Below are 17,324 nucleotides of genomic sequence, written 5' to 3'. Positions count from 1 at the left end.
CATGCACCTCATTGACTTCCATGAGTCTTAAGGAGGCGGAACACGCTCCCGCTGATAGATAAACAGCCTCGCTCTTCACCTTAAGAGCTTAAACAACCACAACAGGCCGATGATCATGCTATAGAAGTGTTTATCATCAGACTCTATATTAAAATGGTATTTTAAGATTTCAAACACTCCTATTCTTCATTTTGACACAAGCAGGCTATTTCTATCAACCATACCGCTGCACCCGGAAAACAAAAACGGCATTAAACACAGTGTGCAGTCTATGAAATGCGGGATGAAGTGATGGAAACATCCGAGGTGACATCACGAGGGAAAGCCGTGGCAGCTAAAAGCCGCAGTGGGAGGGTCCGTGTGGCCCGAGTTAAAAGGGTTTTCTGACAAAAAAAATGTGTGTTCCTGGATCATCTGTAGCGGCAAAGCAAGCAACTGCTTTTTAAAATCGACATGTCTCACTCACAGAAGTTTAGAAGTGAACACAGACAGAGAAGAAGTACTTGATGGATGTCACGCCTTCAGTCTCACTTTAAACACAATGATTGACAACATTATTTAGAGCTTTCTAACCAAGACATATTTAGAAGACGGACATTTAAACTCGTGGCACTGCCGAGAGTAATTCAACTCCTGAAGTTTTCCCTCTTCAAGTGTCATCTTACCATTCTTCCATGCCACTTCAATTCCTGTCCCCGTCTCCCAGATTATCTTATTTTTCACCCTTCGAGGCGTTTTCTCAAATATCCGAGGAGCATCGCACTGGAACTCGATATTAACACGCCGACAACTGCTCGGATGTAAAGATTCAGGGTTATGTTCCTCTGTAAAGTCCAGCCATGCCGACACCACCCCCCCACCACCACCCAACCCTTGCAATTTTAAGCCTGCATCCGTCACTCTGACCCTTGACCCCAGCCTTTCACCACAAATCATGTGACTGACCTAAAGTATTAACAACGGTGCCAGCAGGAAAATAGTCTGTCGGCTCTGGTCGCCGGTCAACGGGTCACTTCACATTTGACTGGTCACAGTTTTTTAGAAGAAGAATCAACATTGAAGGGAGGAGGGAAAGAAAATATACAACAGCAATCTTTTTCTTCACACACACACCAATATATATATTATATATAAAGTACATATAACAAATAGCCAAGCCTTGACTGGAACATTAGCTCAATACTAATAAACCAAGAAGCAAGGTAGTCAATCTTTGTTTCGGATCAAATCACTTCCTGAACAGTTTTAATTTTTTTTTTACCCGAGTTGCCATAGAAACTAACTCAAGAGTTGATCAGCCTTCTAGAAGAGAATAGACGAGTCCTGTTGTGTCCTTGTGTGTCTCACGGAGATGGAAAAACGTTTTAGTGACATCATTTGATTTTAATGCTTCAACCTTCAACAATGATATCAGCGACAACCACATCACTGCCAAGTCTAAAGCATGTTGCCACTAAAATTATTCACTCCGATTACAATACAAACAGATTTATTGATATGTCCAACTTTTATTGGACCATTTTTTATTAGGAACATCCTGGAAAAGCTCAGCCACGGGAATCATTAAACAAATTCAAGTCAAGGTTCAAGATAAAACGATGGACTCCGCAAAGAAATGACACGATCAGACCATTCCGAGGGGGAATATTTCGGTTTAAAAAGTGAAGCCGATGTGGAATTCGTAAAAAAGCTGCAGTTCATGTCCGCTTGAGGCTGCAGAAAAAGACCGGAAGTCATGTACACACCCAGCAAGGTTCAAAAACAGCTCGGGTTCCTATACTCAAATTTCACCATCTGAATACACTGTATCTGGTGAATGTTTTCTAACATTTCCTTTTTTGATTATATTCCCAGCTTCTCTGCATCATAAAGGCCATTATTGACTTGACTTGAATTGACTTGATACTCAATCAGTATTCGGTCTGGCTTAACCGGAAGACTACAGTAACAAGATGGCCACGATAATGTGAATTTAAAACTGTGATGTCACCCATTACTCAACCACAGATACTAAATCGATCATTTATACATCATCCATATCACTATGACCACTTTTTTAACTTGTGGTTTAAATTGGAACTAAACCAATAAGGGACTCACTTTAATGTGATTGTTTAAGGCACATGTGTCAAACTCAAGGCCCGCGGGCCAAATGTGGCCCGCCATGTGATTTTATGTGGCCCGCCTGCCTTACCTTGACCAATGAGCATTGTGATGACAACAAAGTTTTACCTTACCTTACCTTACACATGTGCATCAACAGGAAAAGTTGCTTGTCAGACTTATTTCAGTTGCAACTTGTTAGTCTTGAGCTGTAAGTTTTTACTTATTTTTATGTGTAGCAATGTATTTAGTGCACCACATGCAAGGCTATTAGCTTACATTTAGTTACATTTATAAGTTACATCTGGTCCTTTGAGGGCAGCCATTATGATGATGTGGCCCCTGGTGAAAACCAGTTTGACACCCCTGGTTTAAGGTGAACTTTTATTACCATTTTAATATCTAATGGCCTGTTCAGATTACACAATATAAAAACGGGGTCAATGGGAACATAGTCTAAAATGTCACATAATCCAAAACCCACCATGTGATGTGTGGTTTGTGACCTTCTACCATATCAAAAAGTCTGAGTGGTAAGAGTTGGAATACGATTCACTGTTGAAGTCCATCACAATGAGTGCAGTATTCATTGTACACAGCAGAACATGGTTGACACCGTTGCCATGATAACGGCAGCTTAAGCGGTATATTCAACCTTAAAAAAAAAAAAAGAGCCTTTATAGTACAACGGTCTAAGAAAAATCGTGACTCATATAATTTGTCCACGTTGTGAAATCTTATTCACCCAAGATCCACTTATTGTCGTGAAGTTCAGCTAAGAAGTAAAGCACGAGCGTCACATACGAGGTTACCGTTATCTCACGAAAGTACAACGATGCAGTGTGGCCAAGATGTCGCTGTGACCTCTGGTGAAGCGGCTCCGGCTGATAAAGTGACTCTCTGTGGATTGTGGCCTTGTTGGAAATCTTTTTGTGCTCATGCTGAGCGCTTGATAAAGGAATGCAGAAGACGACAAGAAGGACTGATTGCATTTAGTTAATACAGCCATCATGACTCCACTGACGGCCGACAAGCAACCGGCCCATTTTGCCACATTTTCAAGTCACTTTTTAAGCTTTTTAAGAATCATTATGAACAAGTGGTTGTTAATTAGATTAAAGATTGATGACGTCAATTGTACCGCAAATGGAAATTAGGTTATTTATGCAACATAAACTATATGTATATGTAATCTAAAAAAAAAAAATCATTATGTAAATAAATAAATCTGCACTGAAGTTATTTTTACTCCAGCTTCATCTCATCACTGCCCACCCATCACACATTCTTGCCACCTGCTTCAACCCTCAGCGTCTCCTCCCCTCTATGTCCATTCACTAGTTGTGAACTGGGAAAGCGTTTTAAGGAATCACCTAGGGCTGCACGATATAGATCGAAAAAATATCGATATCGCGAAATTGGCACTTGCGGTATGCAGTGTTCTCCCTGAAGGCGAAGGCTTATCCCAGCGCCATCCTGTTCATTTTCAGAAATAGGGTCTTTATAACACTTTTTCAGTCAAATTTATCGATACTGAATACTGATACCGGTTTCTTAAGGCGACACGGGGAAGCGTTGAGAGCGCGACGATCGGGAGCGAACCTGAAACGGCCTCAGTGTTTTGTAAATGACCTCCTTTGCGTTATTTTAAGTTCATTCACACGGGACACGCGACGTCTGTAAAATAGTCATTTTTACTGACATTACCTAGAGATACAGATGTAACAAGGAGCGCAACTACTGAAAGAGAAAGTTATTGTAAGCGTTCTTCGTTTAGAGAAGATAAAGCGGACAGACGTTTATTTTATTTTCGTTTCTCAACTTGTGCAGTCGTCAACAGCGAGAGCGCTGCCCTGCACATAAATTTGCCCCAACATTATTCTTACAGAAGAGACAGTCTTTTACAATAGTGTAAGCAAATGTATTCGTGTGGGAAACAACGAGGCTGGAACTTAGTTTGTAGCTGTACCTCTTCAAAATAAAACAGCGGAAGTAAATATTAACACAATGGCGAGTTCCTAGAAGTCCGTTACAGTGGCATATATGCAGCATTCAGATTTATAAAAACGGACGTCTGCTTTTGGTGAATTAGAGACAGACATGGCGCACTCACACGGGATTAAAACTCAGACATTCTCCGCAATTATTACAAATTACCAGAGGTCCCCAGGTAATACTTATCCCGTGCGAATCGGACATTGGCTTTACTTTTAAAGCCAACTCCCAGGAAATGGCCTCCATTTGTCTTTCAAACGGGCAAAAAGCAAGAGCTTTAACCCCAGGAGTACCATTGTGTTCCATTTTTCTGGGGAGAACACTGGGTATGCATATCTAAATGCAAAGAAATGTACGTTAAACTATCCCATTGGTGTAGCCAATACATTATTGTACTTTATTTTTAATGACTTCAGATCGACATTTTAAGATATAAGTGGCGAGTAATATTATATACATATATTTAAATTTTGCACTCTAATTTGTGTAATGCTTTATTACTTTAATACGGTTTCCATTACAGGTGTGTAGTGCAGGGCTGCGTTGCATGAGGTTTTCTATGTTTACAATTAAAAAGCTAAATAAATACATTTCTGTGTGTAATATTTGGATTTTATCAAATGTTGTGTTGATCCTTCTACACAATGACTTTTAAAGTATGAGCAAAAAAAGAATAACATGCTTAATACACAATATTATAGAAGGTATTTGGATGTAGTGCAAGTGTGTTTTTTTTGGACAAAGATGGTGACAACTGAGCATCAGTCGCTTCATTGGAATGAATTCACATTTTTTACCTGTAAATCCATAAAGGAACAGATTAATCTGAAAATAATCCCAACCTTTAGTCCACACGAGGGTGAGTAGAAAACAAGAGACGTTTGAATGAACGATCACTTTAAGATCAAGTTATTCTCGTACCTATGATTGCATTAAAAAAAAGACGTACCTGGGCAACAAACAAGTTGAAATTAACTCGACACAAATTCCCGCAACTCTTGGAGTATTCCTGTAAAACATGTCCAAGACTCTCACAGGAGAAGAAGAAGCTCTCAAGTGCACTCGTCTTCCGGTTAATCTCACACTCCTGTATGGCCGCTTGCCCGTCGACTTCTTTAACCCTTTTCCTAGTTAACCAGCTTAGCCGGCAATAAGCCTATTTGAGTAGACACATATACATGCACGCACGGACTAACTTACACAATTTCCTACACAGACACACACACACACACAAGCACTCGAGTGTTTTTTTTTTTTCACCCCCGGCACATTGCCATCTCCGTACCCCTCGCCTGCCGGCCAATTCCAGGCCCTGCGTAGAAAGGCTTTTAATTTGATAAACGAATACAAGCAGACAAATGGAGCGAGGGGAGACTTTAACAGAGATGGTGGTTAGTGTCGGGCGGAGGCGGGCGGGGGGGGTGTTGAATAATGTCATTAGACTACCGCCAGCTTTGAGGAATCGCCATTTTCTGGAGCCCGGAAATCAATACGAAGACAGAGTGCAGGCCGACAGCTGCTGGCAGCACTTCTCTGCAACAGGAGAGGTTTGCTTGGAATTAAGAGAATTCTGAAAATCCCATTTTAGAGAAAATGCCCAGCCGCACGTCTTCAGTCTGGGATCTTGTGGCCTCACCGACAGGAAACAGTTTCCCGGTCACAGATGAGATTATTCTGAGACATGTCCAAGGACACAGAGAGCAAACACACACCTCGACTTTCAAACATTATCTCATGAGCAAACAATTAGGTTGCACAAGTGTAAATATTCTCATTTTAGACACAATCTAAGTGGACTAATGATTAGCTAGAAACTTCCTCAAAAGATTTCCACGATCGAGCGCCGAGGTTTAAAAATCTAAATCCAATGGTTTAAGAAATCTTCCTTGAGCGTCAAAGCTCAAGGAGAGAAACCTTAAAACAATGGTGAATGCAATCATTTCACCATATAAACAGTATGTTTTTGTTATGAATGATGATGCATGAAGTGTTTTATAAAGTAAGCCTTTCTTGGTTCTCAACAGAACTAGACAGTTGAAAGGCAACCGTTAGAGGCTATACTAGTGTAATAATACGCATTTTTACAGTCCTTAATTTAAATTAAACCACAAAAAAAAAAGAAATCACCACTTCTAATCTTCTGTTCCTACATTGTCCAACACACAAAGGCTGTCTTTCTCCAAAAAGTTGCCTAAAAACATCCAAATACCTCCATACTGCTCCTCTGTAGCGTCCATCTTGTATGAAAAACCTTGATAAAAGGATTAAACAAGTATATTTTTCACTCATTTGTGGCAGACAAACGAGCGTAAACAAGAGTAACGAGCGATTTATCTGAAAGTAGTTTGGGTAGATGCGCTCTGGAAAAGGAACAGATATAATTCCAACCCTTCGAGTCGACATGAGGGTGAATAGAAAATGAGTGCAGTTTGATTTTTGATCACAATGTTATATTAATCTTTTTTTTTTCCAACGTCACTTTGGCCTCTGGCAGGATAAACAGCAATAAACCTATAACCAACTTTAGAGCATCCATAAAGTTAAATTCCATAGCAGCCATTTTACATAAACCTCAAGCACCGGCTTAAACCAACGTGCCCATAAAAAGCTACAACACGGCGCTTTCTGCTTTGGTGGACAGACAGACCGAGGACACCAAAGTATTTCAGGAATAGAACTCAAGGGCCACTACTCCGGCTGCAGCAGGGACACATTTCAGCCTTAACGTCACGCACATTATACACAGCAGAGGAAAGGAATCAATCTCTCCCGCGTTTTCCTTCAAATTAACCTTTCGGGTTAAAACCGTGCTGAAAACAAGGAGCCTCTGTTGATGCCTGAAAGCTTTTAACATGTTAGGAGAGGCGATCCTCCACGAACCATCTCCTATCCCGAGATGGATGTGGCTCTCCATTTAACAAATCACTTTCTCTCTCCGGACCCACGTTGTTGGGACTCTCAGAGGCCCATCTGTGGAACGCAGCCACACAACCGCCACAGCTGCCGCGGAATCATAAATTATGAAAAAACGCGATTATGAAGCGTTAAATTCACCCATAAATCCGTAGCAATGGGTCCGTGTTGTTACATCCGCTTCAGGGTCAACGGCAGTTGATCATTTTTTTACAAGATTGTTACGAGATTGTACAAATGAGGATGGAGTTATGGAGGTTTACGGAATGATACGCTCTTTAACCGGGATCCACGAGCGCTTTACAGAAACTAGCTAGAGTGCTTGAAAAATATCTGTTTCAACATTACAAGACTGTGATCCAAATATACTGTATTTCACTATCATGTTGGCCATGCAAATAGTTTCTAGTCCCATTTATATTTAGACAAATAACCAACCATCAGACATGAATTAGGTTTAGTGGAAAATCCAGGTTTGCATCGGATACAAAGAAGGGAAAAAAAACATGAAATTATGTAAGAAAATCCCCAGCTATAATATGGAAGAAGGTAAAGCTTTGAGGGTCAAAGTCTACCCTGATGCCCCCGGTGACGGAAAAGGGCAAAGTTTATGTTGTAAATAGAAGCAAACAAAAGGAGAATCTAATCAGTTTTCTTGTACTTATCCTCCTCCTCTGTTAGATAAACGCCATTAGTCTTTCACAATTAAAAAAAAAAAAGTCTGTCAGCAGAGGAAATGTACCATCAAAGACAAAACTTTCCTACATGAATTCCCCATCAGGAAGAGAAACATCCTAACATGAAAGTTATAAACTTACATAAAGGAGTGTCGGGCCGTGAGGACTACAGTACACATGTTTAGATCCAGTATTTGTAATTACTAGATAACACCAGTGAGCTTTCAGCTCCGGCACATTTGTGACAAAATGTTGGCACCGCCGGGCTTCAAAAGCGCCCACAAACATATTGACTCAAATCATGAGCTTGATCCTTTTCACAAAAGCATCTCACATATCAAAAGGTCTCTCAATAGCATCTTTCTCAGCCGGCGACATGAAAGAACACACTGTGTCTGCTACAATGTGCACTTTTTCCACATTCACGCCGCTCCACATCAAAGACCGGCAAAACCCCGGCACTGTAGTCTCTCTTCGTGGGACTTTCTCCTCACATGTATGACAGAGGTCAATCATTTAACCATTTCTATATTTCACATACAAAACATGTTTATTTGAAGAAGTTCATTTTAACAAAAACCTCCACACAGGCAGTCCAGACAACAGTCAATGTGGTTGGTTGATGCCAAATATTATACTTTCTTGTGTGTTATGAACTAATATAAACTATTCAACACTGCAGTAAAACAAAACTTTATTGGCTATTAACTTGTCCTTTAACTAAACTGCAATTTCCACTTTAAAGACCAATAAGAAAGGGCGTGTTTAACCCCAGACTTGCATAAAAAAGTAAATTTAGAATTTTAGTTCAAGTTAATGCGCTAAAGGATTTCATTGGATCCTCCAGCTGTCAATCAAAACAGCTGATTTGGCATTTCAATAATCATTAGATCCAGCTAATGTTGTGAAAACAAAAAAAGCAAGACCATCATCACAGAGGTACGAGTCGGTGAACAGCCGCCAGTTAAGTAATGTTGGTCATTAAAAGCAACTTCACGTCTGCAAAAGCAGTTTTATTATTTTAAACCGAGCTGACACACTTTACTTTTATAAGTAATTTCCTCCATAATGAACCAATAAACATCGGCCCTGCTACGTAATGTGACTAAAATAGAACTAATTCCCTTTTTACCTGTTAAAGAAAAGGGGACCTTAGTTTTCTTGCAAGTCCTTTTATGGCTTTAGATTAGTTCCATTTTGTAGGCGGCAAAAACAAGACAAAAAGTCCATGATGATTCTCACCTGCACTAGATCTCAGGTCACATTGCAACAGCTTTTCTTTCTACTCTGTCACTTTAATCCCCAAATAGTCATTTTTTCTGGCACTAAAAAGTCACTCTTGAAATATTATAGTGAATATATTGATGTCGATGAGATCGATAGAGGGTAGATTTGAGGCGATGCATAGAAACACATTGATATTTTTACAGGTTGAAGTCACTTTGTTTTGTAGGCAGGAGTTGAACTCAAGCTTGAAGCTGAAGACTCTCAAGAACAGCAAGAGAAGAAACAGCGTTTACGATGGCTCCAAAAGCCTGGCCCGGGCCTGAGAGAGCGTGTCTACGTCCTGCACACATCTGGCCAAGTCCTTATCACCCTGGGAAAGTGTAAAAAAAAAGGACAAGCCTGAGTTATCCCGTCTGCAGGGCCAACACCAGCCGCATCTGGACCTCGGTTTGTTGCGTTTATCCGCCATGTCAAAACGGACGAGCAGCACTTTCTCATTGACGGGGAATTAAGGAAAAGCGATAGGCCTGGTCCACCATCTGTTCTCGGCTTCTCGCTAGAACTGGACCTGAGGCTGTTTCGCCTTCAGTGCCACGCAGCCGCATCCACACTTGAACCGTGTGGGCCAAACCGAGTCAGTAAATTGAATTAGACAAGGGGAGGGGGCGTGAGAGCGAAGGAAACTCACAGTTTGGCATGTTTTCTCCAAAAATCACGTGAGAAACAAATCACTTTAACATCATCAAAATCTCTAGGATGGGAAGGAAATCCCTGAAAAAAAAACCTTATAACAAAGATTTAAGTCACGTATCAATTATTTAGCAGGAATAACTAGAAGGCAGTGCTTCTGAATAAAAGAAGAGAAGCAGTTAACCCAGTAAGCCACGAGAGAACTGAACGAGGGCCAGACCTCCCACACGTTCTGGCAAAAAGCAAATCACATGCCAGTCTGAAGAAAAGATGGTGGAAAGCCATGATTTAATGGAAAGGGAAGAGATATTAAAAGAATGAATATAGCCCGTAATCGTCTGTTGCTTAACTCCAGCGTTTTAAATTAGCAACGGTCTCAGGTGTGATTTCGAAGATGACCCTGATGGAAGCTCACTCACGCACAGCATCCTGCCAGAAGATAAGAAGGCCCTCGCAGCGGTTAGAGGAGTTCCTCTGCTATCTTGCAGCAGCTTTTTTTAAAAAGGATTTGGACACTTAAAAGTTGAAAGACTGACGTTGTATTTGACGGATTTAAGAGTCTAAAGAGGAGCCATAATCCTATTATTAGGTCACCTTGCATTTGTACTCAGAAGTAGTTTAGATTGAAGTGAAGAAGAAATGAAAATCACAGATGTTTCTCAGAAGAATATCACTTGGTTTATAAACGCAAAAATGCAACGTTTTAGTCGCCTGTGAAACATTATACACATTAGAAAGGAACACAGGCAATGAGGTCTCTTTTTTTTTTTCCTAAACGTGTAATATTTTAACAGCACCTGAAGTATCCTGGACACCGTGTGCCGGTGAACGAGTCCCTCTATTGTTCAAGATGTTCAACCACAGTGAAGGTCACATTCTGCATATTCCGATAGCGTAGCCCAGCAACAGAAGTAAAAAAAAAAAAAGAAAAAAAAAGCAGAATGGGGAAAACACTGCATCCAAAATGTTGTTTTAGTTCTAAACCCAAACATCTGCTGCCATATTTCTTTTTTAAAATAAAAGTGGGCGATTTTCAAGTGAACAAGTGAAGATGTGATTCAGACGACATTCATGGGTAGCTTTAATCAGGCAAATATTAAGAAAACATTTTAACTGCAAGAACGGCATATTAATAATAAAGCTCATGCTTTTGATTTGACGGAAACATTCACGTTACAGTCGATTTGACGTAACATCTTCCTTTAATGACCATCATTCCAGTAGTTTACACAATGACTGCCAGATTATGGACAATTTGAATTCAGTAGTTTTACTGGTACAAACATCAGCCAAATGACGAACACAAAGTGCCGCAAGAAGATACACCAAATTAACTCCTGCTGAATCAGATAAAAGGGAAATGGAGGCAGCTGCAGGAGATGCTGTCAATATAAGGCCAACAGCTCAAATAACAGTTAGCCTGGAGGCTGATGGTTCAAGATAACAAAGAGGTCAAGTAGGGAAAAAAAAAAAGAAAAAAAAAAGGAGTTTTCCAGCTAAATTATGAATCACAGGAATGGAAGACTGGTATGAACAAAAGAATTCCAAGAGAAATGACATTAATGATGGCCATTTATTATATTTCTAGGACATGCATTTGTTCAATTCTATGCATTTCTATCAAAAATTAAAAAAATGATAGAAAACATGACGTTGCGAGGTCCTTGAAAAAGTGTGTATTTTTATTTGTGCATTTTCTGGAACTCCTGTGTTGTTCTCAGTGTTATCTTGATCTTTTAAAGTATATTTTATTGACTTTTGTTTTTGATTGTTTAAGCGCTTTGGGACTCCGGTCTGGAAAAGCGCTCTATAAATATAAATTACTTACAATATATGTTTTTAAAGCACTCGATTGTGCCATTTTCAAATGTTTTTTTACAGTGAAGACCACTACATTCATTTCCAAAGCAACCCTCCTTTTTGCAGTCAAGTGGTGCATGTAAGGTAAAACCAGTGGGTCAAAAATAATTAAGTAGTCACTTCTTGAAAGCTGTAAAATACATCCCTTTCAGCAGCGCCAGTATCTTCCCACAGGTTATGTGGAGGATTGCATACCTGTGATTGTTCACGGCAGCATACGATACCAGGGGAAGGTCAAAACACAAAGCTTTGTAAAGACCCAAAGGGGCTAGAAGAACCGCTAAATCCCTGTCAGGAAAAAAACATGCTGGGAAAGTAGGAAACTCTTCCCGTCTAATGTAACACGGTGTAAAATCCCAAGTACAAACCGGGAAAAGAACGTACAACAGTGTTTAAACCTGTAAAGCCTTCAGTCTCTTTAATTAGCTTGGTGTCCTCGACGGTGGGCGATTACGTAGCACTTGGCCCGGGAGCCTATCATTCTGTGAAGGAGACTGTTCGTACACTGCCAGCTGGTCCAACCACGGATTTGTTTAAAAAAAAAATGAATTTCTATCAGTGTGAAGCAGATGAGCTCTGAAGCGAACAGCATGAGCGAACCTCCTGCAGCCAGGGATACACGGAGAGCCGTAATGAGGAAAAAAAAAAAAGAAATGGTTGCGATGGGATCGGCCGTTTGATCTCGACGATCATTAGCCGTTTAACTTTTTGATGAAAACTGGACGTACTGCTGAGTAATGGCTAATGGATCTAAAGCATACACCGGTCATTAGCTTTTTGTGAAGCACCATTGCGACGCACATTAAACGTATGTTGACGTAAAGGGACGTCGCTCAAGCTAGTTTCATGAAGCAGTATTGTCGTTTTTTTAAGGGTAATAAATAGCACTCTCTAATATTTAGCTCTAAACCAAAAGTTCAGCGAAACCTCGATATCATTTTATTAATGAAAAGGACAAAACTGCAGCATGAAACCCATCACTCGCGGTCAGGATCGCGCATTAAAGCCAAATGAATATTTTTTTCTCCGTGTCAGCAAAACTCAAACTATGTCCAAAGGCAGGACGAAAAAGATTTGCCTACTTTCCAAATTTTCCATAAAAAGTACTATATTAGCTATATTAGATGTCATGTCCTTCCTCAGAATGGAAAAGATCAGATATGCCTTGACAAAAATCTAAGAAAGCATTCCACAACACATGGGACTCTTTTCTCAAATTGTTTAACACCTTGTAAATGTCTGGAATTGGTTTTAACATCCATTAAGATACATGTCGATTGCAAAGAATAGCGATTTAGATCATAGAGCAGTGACAAGGGGATATATATATATTTTTTTTCTTATTGTCATTTTTGTTACCATTTGTATTAAAGAAAAAAAAGAGCATATACATTGTGTGTAACGGATGTACCTGCGGGTCAATGTTGCTGTTTGATCATGCTCAATAAAAAATATTTTGAATCAAAAAGTACTATATTAGCTACTTTTTTTTGTATTATTCTTAACATTGTTATATTAAAAATACAAAATTAAATTGTGTTGGCTATTGAACAAAAAAAAAGACTTGTATTACAATAACAACCAGTAATACAGTAAGGAATATATGGTAAGAATAAATAAACAAATCATGACACATTTTCACTATAATGATTCAACATCCTTATTCATTCATTCATCTTCCACCGCTTTATCCCTTACCGTGGTCGCGGGGAGACTGGAGCCTATCCCAGTATCATAGGGCGAGAGGCAGGGGAGACTCTGGACAGGACGCCAGTCTGTCACAACATCCTTATACATCCCTTTATAAAATAAATTGCTTTTTTTGTCCATCCTAAATGGTTGGTTAAATACGTGTTAGAATGGTAGAAGAATAGTAACCGAGTACGTTTAAGAAAAGTTATTTTGTAATACGTTCCCAACAACTTGTGTTTGATCACCGTCAATATAACGAAACCTTTAATCACTTCTCATCCGGTAAATGTTTGTCTGGTGTTGAGCCATGACTGCCAGAGCAGGAGAGTGATCCGGGCCACGAGGGAGGACGGGAGCGAAGGGTCTATTTTCTCAGAGAAGAATGAATAACACACTTGAGTGGTCTGCCGAGGAGGGAGAAGTTTCTTTGTGTCGTGGCAGAGTCATGGTCATGGTGACAATAAAAGTTGTACTCGTGTCCATTTAACCTTTTGATCTTCTATCCTCAAACGTGCTTTTGGGTTTCGTAAAGGAAAACAAAAAGCATTCAGGAGTTTAAAAAAAACAAAAAAAACGAGGACAACGTCTCCCTCTCCTCTGACAAACAAACCCGGCCATGTCTACATTCCTTGAATATCCAGGTTGTTTTGTTAGTGGTCGTAGAAGAAAAGATGTTTGAAACGTCTTATAAACATGTGGCAAAATATACCATCGGTTGTTTGTTCAGGAAGAAAAAGACGAGTATAAACGCAAACTTTCAAAGAACATTCTGACAACGTTTTAGTAACACTCAAGGCTTTTGAACAACAGTTCAAAGAGTTTCCAAAGCCACTGAATAAATATTAATAACAATGTTGCTCTACGATGTTTCCAAGGTTTCATCTTTATCTTGAGTTATTTTTATACCAATTGAACTTTAAGACACACAAACAGAATCTTACACTTAATAATAAATATTACACAAACTTATTTTCCACGAAAAACATGTTAATGACCACATGCCCAACAGTGCAAAAACAATCCAAAATACAACCTTCATTGGCAGAATGGTTAATAATAAGAAACAATATTAAAAATTATCTGATACACCCCAATATTTTCAACTATACCTTTATTATTTTTTAATGTTCATCATCGTTTTTAAAGGTTTATATTTCAATAAGTTGTATATATTTTTGTTTTGCCATTCAAAATCAAGTAGCAAGATGGCAGACAAAATTGAATCCCCTGAGAATAGGGTGATGACTGAGCATGAGAGGATACAGACCACTTCAAAATTTGCACAAACATCTTTAAAATATGCTGGACATAAACAAACATAGCAAAACATGCGAAACAAATGAAATCAGTTATGACTTTGTCAACAGTCTTGCGGTCTGTAAATTAGGCAACGCCAGAGTCAAGTACTTGGGACGATATAAAAATACACACTTGTTCCTACAGGATTGCAATATATATCGTACCAATATATATATACCAATATATACCGTAAACAAATTAAATCAGTTATGACTTTGTCAACAGTCATGCGGTTTGTAAATTAGGCAACGCCAGAGTCTTGGACGATATAAAAATACACACTTGTTCCTACAGGATTGCAATATATATATATATATATATATATCATACCCTTATTGTATAGTATTGCCAAAATCTTGCCAATAAACAACCCTAAATAATATGGCAGTTCATTTCCCAAACCAACATGTTTTGGTTAAAAGGAAACTAATTGGTTGATCTTAAATAGATGTTGTACCTCTATTGTACTCATCAGTATGCGTCCGTTTGTACACAATTTTACTTTAAATATTTACATTGGAAAATTATCTAAAAGCCCCGCCCACTAAAACACAGTTTTTCTGGAGATCAAATCTTGTTTACATAACCAAACACTCTGCTGTAATCTGTCAAGCATAGGTTTGTCTTCGCGAGTCATCAATCCTGGAATTCTCAAGGACTAAAAGGGCCTCGTTGTATAAACAAAGCGGGCGTGATTACAGCTCGTCATAATGGACTCCGCTCTCGTAACCTCTCGTTTGCCGAGATTTCACACGGGGGAGAACTTTATATAGTAATAAGTTCAAAACGTGGTCATGATGAGGGACTTACTGCCTCTTGGAGAGGAAGATTTTTTCTTTTTAAACATGCAAGTGAGTCAGTAGGGTTTTTACATTAGTTGCCCTTTAAATATAATTATTAGTAACACTTCATTTAGACGTAACACATATAAATATATTATATATATATATATATATATACAAACACACACACACATACATGAACATTGTGGATGCAGACGTCACTAGTGACTCAACGTGACCCCAATTCAAATGACTCAAAATGTGAACCAGAGCAACATAAAACAACATGAAAACCAATATATATATATTAAAAAAAAGAAAACAGGGGAAATGACACAAGCTGAATAACAGTATAGTTTCCAGTCGCGGTGTGTCCTGAAACGCCCCTCCATCCTCCCCAAATATATTCACGTCACAGCAGCGGGGGTCTCCAAAATGAAAAGCACCTCCTCCGGGCGAAAAAAAAGGGGTTTAGGTCGATTTAAAAAAAAAGGTAAATTTAGTCCAAAAAAAACAAAACAACAACAAGATCAGGGCTGGTGTAGAAAAGGGGGGAACATGTGGGGTTGAAGACCACGAAGCAGACTAGAGGGGGAAAAAAAAAACTTGAGAGGACCACGCTGCTGGACCCTCGCTGTGCAATAGACCCCTCACTAGAACAACCCCCCCCCCTGAATATAAACCCCAAACTTCTACATTCTCTAGCCCTGGTTTGTTCGAGATGAACGTCCATGATGCGTTCAAGTCATTGAGGTTCAGTCGCTGCCACATGTAAGAAGTTTCATCCGCGACCGTTAAATCACAACAACACGCACGCGCTCACGCCAATATCTTCGTGAACATTTAAAAATGTTTATCGTCGTTAAAAAGGTTTTTTACCTTCGTGTGTTGAGAGCAGCTCCGGGGGGGGAAAAAAAGCCACGAAGCAGCAACTTCTCGCTTCGATGCCGAGGTTCGCACTAGAGGCTCAACTTGTAGCTGTCCAACTACAGCTGTGACACGAGCCGTCCAGCGCCGGGATTTATAGGCGGCGTTTCCGGCGTGACGCTTCAGAGTAAGAGGGTTTGTTTACGTTCGGTGGGACACGGTCACGCCAAAATAAGAGGTTTGTTTTTCCTTTTCGCTGCCTTTTGAAGATGGTGCTTAGTTAGTGGTGCTGTTGTGTTGTGTTTGGGTTTAGAGGGATGTCACTATATTATTATACACTTTTATTTTGTTTTTTTCAAATTTGTTTTATTGTGTAAATTAATTCAATAATTTCTATAAGTTGGTTTAATGGTGACAGTATTTTAATATTTAATTTAAAAGGATACAAGTATTTTCAGAATTAACGCATTTCTTTACACATAGAGTTTAATATAATCATTTTATTTTTCCATTCATAGCCTTTAAAAAAAATAATATTGGCTCTATTATAACAACATTTTTATATTGAATATAATACCAATATAACGTATTCTCTCATTATGTACGGATTCAATTTAATTAATTCAATAATTAAAAAAAAATGAATTATAAATGTTTCACTATAGAAGTTATTATAATTATATAGAATTATTAACATAATTTAATTGTTTTTTGCTGTCAGTATATTTTTGATAACTTGACAGTGTATTCAATACACACATGTTTATAGTGTCTTATCTATGTCCCTAAATAATTTATTTTGAAAGGCAAATATCACAAATGCAAATGAACCCTTTGCGCAAGTTTTTTTTCCATTATAGTACTAGTGTAGTTTACCATAATATAGAATTAACACAACTTTCATTACTGTTAAGAGAGTAAGAGAGAAAATAAATACAATACAGTCAGACTTTTATTTCATATTAAAAAAAAATAGCTTATCACGGGACACATGAAGTTAAACATTTCGATTTAAAAAACTTAAATGTACTCCATGATATGAATATAATATCATCAAATTAAAAAAGGGTCTAATATTTACAGTTAATACCACCACGTATATATATACTTAAACAAGTTATAGAAGAATTCACAAGACAGCGTCACTTCACTTCGCTCATAAAACCTTATTATGTGAAAATGAGGCACAATTTTAAGTCAACTTCATAATCACGTCTTG

The 17,324-nt window shown here is 38.8% G+C and overlaps 1 protein-coding gene across 1 annotated transcript in view; it reads right to left on the bottom strand.

Moving 5' to 3' along the window:
• LOC148073863 (solute carrier family 45 member 3) overlaps positions 1-16,219 on the bottom strand; it is a 30,382-nt gene extending 14,163 nt beyond the window's left edge. The window contains exon 1 of the mRNA XM_087796838.1: positions 16,118-16,219. The gene's annotated coding sequence lies outside the window, so the exon portion shown is untranslated. The remainder of the gene's footprint in view (positions 1-16,117) is intronic.
• Between the last annotated feature and the right edge of the window lie 1,105 nt (positions 16,220-17,324).

The sequence above is a fragment of the Callionymus lyra genome, chromosome 8 (assembly GCF_982586985.1).
Source record: "Callionymus lyra chromosome 8, fCalLyr1.hap1.1, whole genome shotgun sequence".
Classification (NCBI taxonomy): domain Eukaryota; kingdom Metazoa; phylum Chordata; class Actinopteri; order Syngnathiformes; family Callionymidae; genus Callionymus; species Callionymus lyra.
Note: the sequence above shows the minus strand (reverse complement) of the source record. Positions and strands in the feature narration are given on the sequence as shown.